At 36.0% G+C, this 14,654-nt stretch overlaps 1 long non-coding RNA gene across 1 annotated transcript; it reads right to left on the reverse strand.

The window, feature by feature from the left end:
- Window positions 1-1,992: 1,992 nt before the first annotated feature.
- LOC140253238 (uncharacterized) lies at window positions 1,993-14,019 on the reverse strand. Its single transcript, XR_011903801.1, has 4 exons — window positions 13,908-14,019; window positions 6,986-7,073; window positions 5,879-5,959; window positions 1,993-2,119 (listed from the first exon to the last, which is right to left on the reverse strand). It is a non-coding gene; the product is annotated as an uncharacterized lncRNA (long non-coding RNA).
- Between the last annotated feature and the right edge of the window lie 635 nt (window positions 14,020-14,654).

Consider the following 14,654-nt stretch of genomic DNA (forward strand, 5'->3'; position numbering starts at 1 on the left):
ACAACATCTCTTTGCAAAAGAGAGAATGGACATTTTTGTACAGTACCCAACATAAATGGATCCGGGGCTAAAGCAGGATTTTAAAATAATAGAATAACGATAAAAGGGCATCCAGAATGGTCCTGATATGATGTGACAAAGGGTTCCACATGGTGAGCATTTGTCTTTGGCGTTTTCTTGCTGTGATACAATACTGAGCACGGTTCAAGAAATAACTGGATGTTTATCTAGAAAGCAGCAATATCTAGCAAATAAAATAAGTAAGAAAATAAATAATGAGGCAGATTGTAAATGACATTTCATGAGATTCAAGTTTCAGGACAAAAAATAAAAATAAAAATAAAAATAAAAAATAAAAATCCACTCAGTCTCATGGCATTGTGATGAGTCTTTCCATCTGGACCAGTGACTTTACATGTGTGATTTTTAGTTTCTTTAGGCAAACTGTAGGTAAAAGAATACAACAAGGTGCTGGAAATGTAGTATAGTAAAGACAGGCCTTTATGGAATGTACAGTGTTTAGAAAAGGTATTAGCATTAGATTTACTGTTAATTCAAATATGATTGATTTCTTCCTCTGTCGATGTACACTGTAGTATATTGACACAAAAATAATTTTCAATTCTCTTTAATTTTTGTAAGATATTACCTTAAGGTATTGTAAAGATTCCTCTGCAAACTGACAGTTGGTAATTCAATTAGGTGAGTTGCAGGGACAGTCTGTGAGTTAACTGCAACACATTACCATTAATATTTTGTCTGCTTTTTGGAGGTGTTCCGTACTTTAAACACATGTGCTGTGTATGCAATGTGTTACAGTTATTTCCCTGGTGTTATTTTCATTGAATTTTAGATTAAATAGGCACATAACACACTATGTAACTTGCTAATGTGTCAATTAATGCCACCTCAGGGCTGAAATAAATTGCAAAGACTTTTAAAACTGTGAATACACATTTTGTGCTAGTCTTAGCTTTCTTACTCTCTCTCTTCTTATTTTCTGCTTTTATTTTTTTTCCTTCCCTCCCCTCCCACCCCCCCATCCAAATAGTCCATCTTAGAGCCATCTAGTGCATAACAATGAACTGCCTTGAGGGGAAATAGTTGTTTAATGAATCTCAGAAATATGTATTCTGCACGTGCAAGCATCATATTGTATTTGATTAAGCAGTATGTATGGCAAAAGCTCTAAAAATTCTTTGAACACTAAAAAAAGACAAATTTCAATGGCATTTTCAAGAAAAGTAAACTTTATTCATCCAGACCTGTAAACAGCAAGAGCATCATATCAAAAGACCAGTTTTAAAAGGATGTGACGAAATTTTAAAAGCAACAGTTTAGCTCTGTGATATGTAAGCATAATTCTATAATAAGATATTATTGTGTCTGAATACAATCACTTCTGTCAGCTTTCTTTTTGCCTGATCTAGAAGTATATTTTACTTTATCTAGCAGTATATTTCAATTCAAATTTCATATCTACTATGTTGTATTTAAAACCAGTATAGAAAACTGTTAATTTGGATGGTCATTTGTTGGGTAAAACCCCCCAGCTTGCAAGCTTCTATCCCTTATCTCTAGGATTCCTTAAGCATCCCTGCTTTGAGGTGAATTGTAGGCTCTATCAATTATATCTGTTTAAATGGACAAATTTAATTACTACAGAAGAGCAATCAATTTTTAAATTACCACTGATTGCACAGTGGGTATCTCCGTGGGAAGACAGGTACATGCAGGCTCTCAAATGCAATCAATGTATTAATTAATCTACAGATTGACATACTCCATAAGTTTCCTTTCTTCACCTCCTTCCCCTAGGCATGTTTGTTTCCATTTAAATGGAATCTTTTGATGATCTAGAAGTGAAAAATTAAGATGTAAAGATGCATATGCTGTGTATATTATTTAAAATTTTTATTCTGACTTAGCTTTATTACTTACTAAGACAGAAAAAAATATCATTCATACACACTTGCCTGGGCTCTGCAGTCTGTTTGGTAACTTCATTCAGAGTCTTGTCCCTGTAAGTCAAAAGCTGAAGTCACATCACCAGAAAGGGTCAGGATTTGGTCCAGCAAAATCACAAAATAATTTTGTGGTCCATTGGTGAAGTCCAAATCTACAAGTGGCATTTGTTATAAAATCATCCTCTTTTCTATAGTAACAAAAAAATATTTTCAGAAACCTACTCAGAATTTAACAACCATACAGGTACAGATAATGAACAGACAAAGCAGACAGTCCAGACACCTGTAAGTCATCTGGCAGAGACCAATGCAATGTATAGAAAGATTAGAAACCAAAACATCAATCCAAGAGAAGACTGAAAGGAAGATAGTTCATTATATCCCATTACTTCTTTTAGTACATTTTGAGAACCTAATAACCACGAAGAAATTTTTTTCTGGTTTATGAATTAGAGACAAAGCACTCACACAGTAGCAGAAAATACCTAATTTTCAAGAGGAATGAATGATCAACTGAGAACATACTGCCATAACTGCCTACTAATCAGCAATGGTCAGACATGGTGTCCTATTTAGAACAGATTTACTGCTGTTCATCACAGTCCTGCAGTCCCCATGTTGCTATCTGAGAGAATCATAGGGTTTCTCTCAGTTCTGTTCAGTGTGTGTTGAGCCATGTCTTCATTTATGCTTCTAACATCTTTGCTTTAATATCACAATACAACTTCAGATACTTTTTCAGCATGTATATTAATCACAGTAAAGAACAACAGGTCTTTATGTCATCCACAAGCATTCTGAAAATGACGCTGCTTAAGAAAGTTGAAATGATTATGGATGTTGCAGTTTTTCAACAGGTTCATTGCAAGAGGAGAGATGTGAAACAATGTGTCCTATCACATAAGCTGCTTGACTGCTTCAGCATCATAGTTGGCAACATTTATAAACACCGAGAATTTTGTATTTTAATCTTAATGTTTATGAAACACATAGGACAAAGAGCATCAGTTAATCCTGGTTTAATTTACTTGCATGCATTGTTAACTACTTTCCTGCAGTATGGCCTTTGCACTTGAAGTATGAGAGTTGTGTCAGCTCTTCCATTATAAGCTCTTGTTTGCGAGAGCTTATTTCACAGCCATAAAAATGTGCTTCAGCCATAGTTTTGCTACCCAGGATCTCTGTCTAAGTAATAGTTGAATTATACATAATTATAAAGATAGTTTATGTGCATTTCTGTACATTGCAACAAGGTTAATAAATGCTGATTGTAGACAAATCAAGGGTTGCTTAGTATTCCTTTCTTTATGACCACTTCTCTTTTCCTTCTACATGTCCTTTTACCTGGCAGAACTTTTCAAATATTATCCAAGAAAACTCATTTACTTGCTGAAAAGAATAATTGGGTAAAAAGAAACATCACCTGTTACTATTCCCAAATACAGAATCTTCCTTTAAAAAATGAAGAGTTTATGTAATTCATATTGCATTAGCTTGCATGCTAAGGATTATAAAATTATGATGATAACTATCAGGAAACCTTTTATTGTACTTCAAGTTCATAATATAAGGCCTTTATTCTTCCTTTTCTTACATGGTAGGAAGTCACCAAAACTAATGAAAAGGTCACATTAGGACAAGAAGTCATGGGCTGCCTGAGGAAATCAGCTTTTTAGAAGAAAATTCTGATTCACTAAAATTGTATTTTTTTTGAACTATTTATCTCCTGTCAAACACATGTTTTCCTGACTCAAACTGTGAAGTAACCCCCACCATAACCTGAAAAAATAAATAGCTTAGGCACTGATAGGAAACATGGAAAAATCTCAGTTCACATCTGTGCTTTTAATCTGGTGAAACATAAGTTTAAACCCTTGTGTACATTTGTATGTAGGTGTAAGTGTCTCCATAGGATAAATTAGCCAACCCACAAACACTGTAGGAAAATGAATAAGTATAAATGTTAGTCTGAATTCAGTTTACTGGTTTTGATCAGAATTCCAAGTGGGAGAAAAGTGATGGAGATCAAACTACCTATTTGCACTGTGTTTTCGAGCTTCAGTTTAGATCCTTTAGAAATGAAAAAGTTAAACTTTCCCTCTGCCTAAAATATAGTTGTCTTGTGCTTAGATTTCACTTAGTTCAAAATGGTTTAAGCATATCATGTCTTTATACAGGTTCACCTTCAATTACATCTAGTATGATGAAAACAGTGACCTGAGATTTCGAAAACCTCTGGCTTCAGTTACTGATGATGATACAGTGAGAAATATAGAGAACTTAGGAAATCACTTGGGGTTAATATTCCAGTAGAGAACATGAAAGATTAGTTTGAAATTAAAGGCACTTTTCATATCTCTAATATAATTGAAACAAGGAAAACAGTTGGTGAACGTCACTCACTTTTTAGACATGTCACAGCTGTCCACATGCTTGCCACATCACCCTATTCAATTTTTAGAGTTTTTAATATGAATATCAATCCTCCTTTTCATAAATGTAACCTATAAATGCCAGGAATCCCTTAGGAGTTTTCTCAGACTTTATTTAATGCCCCAGAAGAAGGGATGTAAAAGAGACCTTTCTTTTATAAAGTGATCATATAATTCTGTTCAATATCCATCATTTTCAAGGCCAAGTAATCATATTTAATGGATCCTAAATTACTTTCTGTCAGGCAAGGATTCCCTTGATAATACTAACCAGTTCAAAGACTGGCACTTAGAGGGCTGAAACTATGAGGATGTTTTTCCTTTTTTGTGTGTTGTTTTCCCCCTCCCCAATTACTACTATTATTTTATTGCAAATAGCTTGCAGATACTTTGGCTGGGATGACAGTCACTAGCACTTCAGTAGGTAAGGGCCAATTTTTCCATTTTGAGCAGTGTTTTCATGGGTTTCAGCCTAGCAATAAATATTCCAGTTGTTTTCTGTCAAAAAGTACTGCCTAAGGTGACTTGCAAAAATAGTTTTATCCTTTGCTGTTTGTCTTCTGTATTTTTTTCTTTCTCTACTTTAACTGAAGGTGCGTATGTGTATTAAGCCTGGATTTCTTGGCACAGAAAGATGCTCTCAGGGAGCAGTAGAAGCAGGATCCTCTGTCAGGGTAGTGGAGCAAGAGCCAAGGGTGACCCAAGGCAGATGACAAAGGGGCAGTCCTACAGTACCCAAATGTGAGCAGAGCAAGTCTGGTGATTATTATGAGGGTCAGCCAACAGTTCGGGGATTGACAGACAAATCTGTGGTGTTGAGACAGGTCCAAGTCCTAGCTGGACTCATCCAAGTCAAGTCATTGGGTTGCAACAGATTTGAATAAGTGGTACATGGTCAGACATGAAATCCTTGACAGGGTTTCTGATCCAAGAGCAAGGACACTGGTTTGAAAGCAGCTTCTGACAAGTAGGAGAAACCGCCCCCTTCTTCCAGCTATTTCTCACACAACTCTGTTCTCAGCAGCCTGAATCCAGCTTGTGCAGCTGCACTGTATTCTGCACTGACTAATGCATGACAGCCAGATCCCTTGGAGCTGCATTCAGAGTACTAATAAATGTATACAATTTTTTCCTAACTCAACCTTTGTTACTTTTTTTCATGTCAATCAGCTTTTATGGTGAAACTCTTAAGAGTCTAGATGAGGAGAGTTGCATCTAGTCTTTCATTTTAAGTTAAGGTTTGTGTAAAGGAAAGTTGTTGAGCTGTACGAGAGCTGACTAGGAAGCATTGTGCTTTAAGTAGTGTCAAGGATTTTATGCAGAGAGATTTCACTAATTCAGGTTACAGATTGATATTTTAACAATGACAGCCTTTTTCCAAGTATTCAGTGGACATTTAAATTGAACAAATATTTAATAAAAGCCAATTAAAACCCTATGACAACCATCAACAAAACTCTTTCCATCATACTTGCTTACCTTTCAAGAGGAGATGGAATGGAGATTTCAGGTTTTGAAAGCACAGACTGCAATGCCTTTGGATAATATGCATATGATTTGCTGTGGAGTGAAATGGGAAATTATTCTTTATAACTATTGTACAATTGAGTCCAGCAGTACTGAGGAATGGATCTGCTCTGCAATGCTGGAATTCATGAGCAATAATAGGGTACACTGAAAACTTCGTGTTACCAATGTTTTAAGAGTTTTTATGGGCTCTAAAGATTTGGATAACATTACTCAGTATATTGATGAAAAAATAATTATATTTTTACTGTGGATCAATCATTTAAAAACTGATCTTGATCCATTATTTACTCCCAAGAGTGAAGTAAATGCTTTTCAATCCAATAGGAAGTATTCATCTTCCACACAGAAATAGAGTAGTACAAAGGAAAAATATGACTTTCAGACTTTCTCTGTGCTTTAATTACTTTTTGAAATATGAAGAAAGCAAATCTTTTCCCGAACAAAGTAAGCTTTAAAACTAAATTAGTTATTACTTGTGAAGTGTTGAAACACCACTGACACCCAGTGGCACATAATGTCTATGAATTAACATTCCTGCTATCCAGAGAATGTGCTTCTGCTGTTTCTCCTTGAGTCACATTCCACAGGTGTAGCTAAGAGTAAAAGAAGTAAATTTCATGTGAAGAATTTTCCAATACTTCTGCATTCAAAGCTTCTTCTGTATAATTTAAATAACAAGCAAAACATCCAATAAAGAAAAAAGGATTTTGAGTCACAAGCAGCAGATATTTCCTTGGAGACAGGAGGAACAAGGCAATGATCAACGATTTGCACAAGAAATAGCTCAAAAATCTTAAGTAAACATTCTTAATCACATTCTTTCCATGAAGATTTACAAGTCTTCTGCAAGATTTAATGCATAGGCCTTGGATGGGAAAGGCACTCATTTCTGTTTTGTCTGACTTGGAAAGATTAAAACTCAATGAATTAAATAGGAAAAAGTTTATTTTTACTTCTATATGTTAGCCTAGTACACTCACTAGCAGGAAAATATTCTCCTTTTCATTTGGGAAGTCAAGTGACAGAAATTGCTACAGAAAGGGGAATAATTCTTACCTATGTATCTATGTTCTGTTGTACCTTCTTCTGCCCTGCATTTTCCATTTTTTGGTCCTTGAAGCTCCATCCATTTCATACGCATTTTCTAGAACAAAATTAACATGCAACTCTAATCAGAGCTATAAGTAGCTGTTACACTGAGCAAAAATAACTTTTGATACACTGAACTGCTTAACTAAATAAATAATTTAGCTAAGTAAGTCAGTGGTGCTGAAAAGCAAGTCTTCATTAATGGACATCACTGAAAGAGCAAAGAAAGCAGAATGAATCATCAGCCCATTGCCTTTAATAATAAGATTAAAGAAAAAAAATGTACTGAATTATTAAGGACAGCGTGAATGGAAAAGAAAAAGAACAAACATCATCCAGGGTACTAGTATGCAGATTGATGAGGAACTGGATACTTTGGCTGTTCTGAAGGGTTTTGCTATTCGTTTCATTTTTTAACTCTGAGATTGTTGGTTCTCAACTGATAATCATTTAGTCCTTGATTCTCCATCTAGCAAAATCACAGACATCTTCCCTCATTTTCAGATAAATCAATGATTCATGTCATTTACATATAAAAGTAGATTTGTGACTGAATCTGGAGGAGGCCCCTGAAGTAGTATTACAATCAAGTTCCGTTCCTGCTGAGGTTAATAGCAAGAATCACACAGACTCTAATGAGGACAGAAAGAATCTCCAGGATTTTGATGTTACGACAAGAGAGAATTTTAGAGAGAAATGGAGAGTGAATACAGATTATTTAATTACATAAAAGAAGGGATATCTTAGGATGATAGTGGTATGATTTTGAATCTACTTTCAAAGTAATTATACAAAGCCAATTTGCTCAGATACTTTCCCTCAGGAAAAGCTAGACCTACTGCTCAATTTTATTCAACTATTCAGATACATACTGCTCTCTATACATAATCTTACACTGTACTTAAAGGAGATATGTAGCTCAAAGTTTTCTTTTACGTTGGACTGGATTTTCTCAGACAACTGGTCATCTATGTGCTTTTTACATGCCATTAAAACACGATGAGTAAGTACACTGAGGATTCTATATTTTAAACTTGATTTGACAAGTTGTTAACTTTTGTCTAAATTGGACATTCTGGTAGTATGGATAACCTCACTGTACTACAGACTTCTATTTATTATTACTAAATTCCAAGATATAAAAATGTTCATTTTCTGGCTTAGTGAAGAAAATTTTCCTAATTTTGTGTTCTGAGATATTTAAACACCTGCTCTGCAAGTTTTAGGGAGTATCCAGTCCCCAATAACACACCCTGTACAAAAACATCCAATGCACTTAAATCCACAGATCAAAATTCAATTTCACCCAAGTCAGATGAGGAAACTGAAAACTACAGTAAAAAGAATAACCAGGATCTCAATTACTTGTGTTGTGTCATCTCTGTATTTCCCCTCTAAAAACACTTTTGACAAAGGGACTTTTCAAGCAATGTATTGTTGAGCAAAGCATAATATTCTAATTAAATAAATTGCAATGAAAGACAGCAGAATTTATGCAGTTGGAGGACATTTTCTTCATCTAATAAAAATGTTACTTCAGAGGTAACATCACAGAATTTTTTCTTTATCTGTTTTTCTTTTGGTAAATCCTTCTGTTATAGGGATAATGATTTGTCTAGAGATGTGGCTCCCAACTGAAGGGCATCAGGACTTCTCCCTATGACTATGACAGTCACTAAATCAATATTTAAGGAGAAGCCTTCCAGCTTTTCTAGTAATTCTGAAAATAGACAATGTTTTGAACTTTCCTTAATAGTCTGTTGTGGACTGTAAGGAGTAATTATGATGAGTCAAGTGTTACTCAGGTAGTGGAGGCTGTTGCTGACCAGTAGTAGTCAGCTATCTTCAAGATATTATTGAAAGAAATCATCTTTGCCTTTATAGTATGTCGATGTTTTGTAGAAAACCAAGGAAAATGTCTAAGGGAAGTTGTTTGTCCAGTGATAGAAGCTGCCATTCTGTGATTCTGTGATAATAATGAACCTTGATATCATATGGATTCAGCTTTTTCATTTTAATTAGGTGCCCATTAAATGCAGGCAAAGCATAACAGATTTATGACAAAAAGGCAATAAACTAAGACTTTGAAGTGTTTTAGCAGTTCCAAATGCTCTCTAGAAAACAGGTATGCATAACTGAGGCTTGATTTATCACCTTATAGAACTGTTGAGGAATAACATTCTAGAAAACAGCTAGCAAGAGTGTGTATGTGTTGGACAACAGACATTAAACAGTTATTGGGCAGTCTTTCAATGCATGACTAAATTTCTACACTATGTTTATCTTAAGTCAAGATTTTCAAGACCAGTAGTAGCTTGAGATCTGAATAAACTTCTACTAAGGAAGACAAAACTGTCAACTGTGAGACTACTGGCTGGGCTGCCTGTGACCCTTCCCGTCTTTCTCACCGCAGACTTTAAATTAATGCTATACTTTAAATATATGAGATTGCTTAAATCACATCAAACCCTCCTTAGGGGAATGTTAAACAAACAGAGAACCTGTTAACATAACATTTATCAGAACACACACTGGCAGAAACAGTCTCAGAGATTCTGAATAAATCACAGAGCTGTTTCCAACTTCTCATTTTTCAGAAGACAAAGTGTATGGACAGATGACTTGATTAAGTGATAAGCGGTGAGGTACTATAAATGTCAGGTTAATAACAAGACATACATGCTCCAGTAAAAATCTACAGTGTGATCAGTTTGGCATTCATTATTCATAAATATTTTATAGTATTTATGTTTAGTCACTATGTAAGACAACAGTAGCTAAGCCGTGCCTGTTCCAGACAAAGCTGAAAGAGTTTGGAGCTATTCCATCAGCCAATATCACAGTAATTTCCATCGTTTCAATCTATCTCAAATGGAATAAAACTGTCCAGTCATGCTGTGCAACAATATTTTCTCAAACGCATATCAACTCTTTTGGAGACCTCTTAATTTATATTCCACATATTAAAGTGTTTTTCCAGAGGGAGGATGTTGGAAGGAGCTAAAGGGGAAGGAAAAGAATCTTGTCCAAATATTTTACAATTGACTCAAAATCCAGTTAAATGCTGAGTCCCTGACAGTTTTCATGGCTATGTTTCAAGCCCTGATTTCAAAAACGTGCGCTGCTACAAACCCTGCAGAAGTCCCTACTGGTTGGTAACTCTTATTCCACCTTTGATCAAATCTCAAGCATTAACTCTAAGCTGTCAGGCAGCCTTCATTTTCTCTAAGAACCCATGCAGATCAGGCCTGGTGGGTCGACTGCAATGCAGAATTTATTTATTTATTTATTTGCACAGTATGGTATACTAATTTAAATCTCTCACCTGTCACAACTTTGCTCTTTGTAAGACAGCTTCATTTATGTCTCTATTTCAGCCACTGGGAATACGGGCTATACAATTTCTTTAAAAAAAAAAAAATATATATATATATATATATATATGCTGTTAAGCAATAACATATACCCTGCCAAAATGTGATTTGTGAAGCTCCCTTCAGTCTTGTTAATAAGACATTCCAAGTCCTCTTAATGATTTATGTGTTGCTCACAACATAAAGGAAGTAAAAAGCCCTGGCAACCCACGAGTGCTCTAGAACTGTATGAAGCTCTGAGGAAATAGTAGGAAGTAGCTATTTCATTGTGTCTTCTGGGACTAATTTCCAACCCTACCTAGAGTTCAGAGTACAGCTCTGTCTTTCTAGGACTTGAACTAGTTGATAGGAGTTGGACTTGATGATCTTTGTGAATCCCTACAAACTACAGATATTTTGTTCTGTTTCTGAAATCAGAGATCATCAATATGCAGAATCATTTAACATTCAGAATCATTTAAATTGCAGTTCTACAGAGAAAGGAAGATGGAAGCATGAAATAAAGAGTCTATGGGCCTGATTCATGAAAAAGCTACAGACCATTTACAGAGGAAAGGAATGCAAGAAAATCCTTTACAGTGTGCCTATGTGATTTATTAAATTCCTTTTTCCTGTGTAAGTGGATAACAGCACTTGAAAGCTGTTGAATCCAGAGATAAAACAAAAAAGGAAAAAATAAATGAGGTAGAGCATTGTAGCTTGCTCTAGATTTGTGCTTAGCAGGCAAACAAAAAGGCAACTGTGGTAAATACACAAAAGATTTCTGAGGTCCAATAGACTACCTTTGAAATGCTCATTGAGGGTGAGTTCACATGTGTTTGGAGTACTCTTATACTGGAACAAGAAATACAGATACATTGGAATGTAAAAAATGATGATATGCTAGGGGTCTTTGGTTGTTTGTTTTTAAAGTAGTAGTAGTTGGTTTTAGAGTAATGTCAGTATATTAAAAACTTGAAGTAGCAAAATCACAATGCTGAACTCCATAGTCAAAGGAAGATTCATGAAGGCTAAAGATGCAATCTGACTAAAAATATTCCCTCTGTCTTTTCTTTTGTCTAATGTTAGATGGCTTCACCAAAGGCAGAGAGATCCTCTCTTGCTGTCCCTTTAGCAATGCCCTGTAAAAAGATCATAGGAGCTCTTGCTTACTTTGCTCTGCCTCTCCACTCTAACTGAAACTATATAACCCATAAACCTATAAGCCCTCCAAAATGCATGGTGACTGTGCCTTAAACGTCAGAGGAAGTCAGAGACCAACATTGTTTGGGATGGAACTTACTACAAACAGCTTCTAAGTGAAGCTTCCACTAAACAAAAACAGATTGAAGAGTGGAACCAGGAACATACTCTAAATATTTAAACATTCAAAGTTGAAATTTCCTTACATGTTAAGGACAAAATGATTCATCATACTAGGTAAGGCATTCTCACTAACACATGGTAGACTCTGAAAACAGGATTGGGAGGACAATATCAGATTTCCTCAAACTATATGAGGACTAGATTTTCTTTTAAATATTCATCAGTGAAAGAAACTGAAGTTGGCTAAGGAAAATGCAGGTGAATGGCTAAAGAAAGTGCAGAAGAGAAGGAAAAAGCTAAGGGGAGAAAAAGATTTTAATTTGACAAATAGATAAAGAATATGGAGTTAGAAGGATTTCTTTAATTTGAAGACAGGAAGTTTTTGTAGGGAAGCAGGAAGTCATTGGAGGATGAGAGAAAGAATGGAAAAATCTCCCAGATCCTCTAAAAACATTGCTGAAATCTAAAATTATATCAGCTGACAAGGCACAATACAGAAAAATGTATAGAGAAGAACAGAGAACCTGAATCAGTATGTATTAACATGGGTTGTGCTGGAGACCAAATGAAGAAGCTGAACAGACCCTGGGTGGGCCTGAAGGTTATACAGGACATGGAACATGGACATAAAATCTGGATGCATCCCAGGACACGTTGTAGAGACTGAATACATATAAAAAACATGAGAAAATGAACTAAGCTATGTAGGAAGATCTGGCATTAAAGTGGAATGAATTTCTGCATATATCAAACAAATGGTTTGGATGTATTTATGATTTACAGGATGAAAAGGGAGCTTTTTTTACCCTTGTTTTGCTTAGCAACAGCAACAAAAAGAAGTACTCAGCTGGGACTGTCAATTGTTCAGCTCATTAAAATATTAAGAGGAAACACATTTTAGCAGAGCTCTGAGCCTGCAAAGCTGCCAAAATCATCTTCCTAATATCCATGAAAAGACTGCTGAGAGCTCTTTGCCTTTTTCTACTTTACCCCTTATTGCCACCAGTCTTGGAACAGGCTGCTTCCTATAGCTAGTTTTTACTAGCTACTTCTCCTATGTCTGAAGTAAAGGTGCTCAGGGCACCATGTCCCAAGGCTTCTTCAGCAGATATTACACGTTAACATCCATTACTGAAAATGGATCTGTTGCAAAAAGTTTCTTTTCTTTGGGTTCTCATGCAGGCATAGCATTGCAAAGGTCCCCCCCAACTCCATGGCAGCATGATTTACATAAGAGAAATAATAGGACTGAAACTGGGAAGACAGCTTAGAGATCTGGAGATACTGAGGCTTGTTAAATTTTCTAGATGACTGGACACACTGATAAAAGTAGCAATGCACAGCCTCAATAATACCACAAGAGCATACTTTAAGCATCCTGCTGAATTGGTTTTGATTAGCAGTTTTAACATGTGTTAGGGAATAAATTTGTACTGTTAAGTCAGTATTAAAACAGGCTAACCCAGCATCAGTGCAGTAACTCTCAATGAAGGGGAAGGGAGGATTTCTTAAATAAATCTGAATATCATTGACAGTTTGATGCAAAACATCTCAGAAACCTGCACAACTGGTTCTTTGTACTGAACAGTTTGTATCTGAAATAATGAAAAGTAAGAGGACAGATAGAAAGAGAGGGAAATTTATTTTGTTTTTCACTGTTTTATTAGTGACTGGCTCACTCTTGAAAGGAAAAGAGGGTTTAAATACATTTAAAATAAGTAAATTTGAGCAATAATTTTAGTGTGAGTCTGAAGCATCAGGTTTGTTTGTTTTCATATGAACGATCCATAAAGCTAAGTTAAGCTTCTGAGTACTGACACTTCATCCACACTACCATCAAAGCAACTGATAGCTGTGTTGGAATGCTCTGCTTCCCACCTGAGGTTTTACCATTTTACAGCTGTAGCAGGCCATACCTCTTTGTCTTAATTCTTGGAGTCAACAAAGAATTAAATATAGTTCATAACCCCTATTTAATCTAGTTGCTGCAAGTACCTTTCTGTTGTCCTTCTCAAAGTAACATAAAGCCTGACATTAGCAACACGAGGAAACAGGATGGCAGTTCTGCAAATAAATGCTAAAAAACAACTGGAGGCGCACATGTCCTGAGGCATGTGATTACTCTCATAAACTTAAAAGTAACAATGCAACAATGTATATGTGTTTCTTGATTAAAGTAGTAAACAGATGTATTTATTTGGAGTACTCACACTGCAGCAACCTGGGACCTGAATTAGAGCCAAAAGAGAGACGTCAACACTTGCCAGTAGCTCCTGCCAGCAGACATAGTATGGATCTTCTCAGTATCCTGGGGAGCAGAGCTAGATTTAAGGAACACATTCATGGGATTTGTGTCTCACAGCATTCTTTATAAAAAAAGCTATGTGTGTCATTTAGGTATTGAATTCTACTAGCTGACAAGGCACCTGGGATCTCATTACTATTCTTTTATCTGCTTTCCACCCAAGCTCCCTTGCCTGTGAATAGCACATTTTGGGAGAATGTTTCCTGCTGTAGATGCGGTGGCTATGCATCACAAGGCTTGATCTAAATGGAGTGGTACAGTGGTAAAATCAAGAAGGTCAGTGCAGTGAAAAGGTGATATAGAAGTGTAACAGCAAATGGACTAGCACAGACAGAATGGTGTTACAAAGGAAAAATGCTCACCCACCTCCAAAGATCCAGGCTCACAAGAAAAACCCCACAAAGGAAAGATCTTCAACCAGAGACCTTTCTCCAGTTACAGTCAGTCCTTATATGGGATCTAAGAGATCTGCAGTCAGGCTCCACCCTTTCCAGATGCACAGGTGAATTGCCTTCACCTGTGCTCCCAAGGCTGACCGGGTTCTTTCTGCAGGTGCTCAATCAATGGTTCAGGCTGTGACTCAACAGTACCATACATACAGCAAGGAGCAATACTGAGGTGACAACCTGACATGCTTGTTTTGTTTTCAGCC

This window comes from Excalfactoria chinensis, chromosome 5, assembly GCF_039878825.1.
Source record: "Excalfactoria chinensis isolate bCotChi1 chromosome 5, bCotChi1.hap2, whole genome shotgun sequence".
NCBI classification, from domain to species: domain Eukaryota; kingdom Metazoa; phylum Chordata; class Aves; order Galliformes; family Phasianidae; genus Excalfactoria; species Excalfactoria chinensis.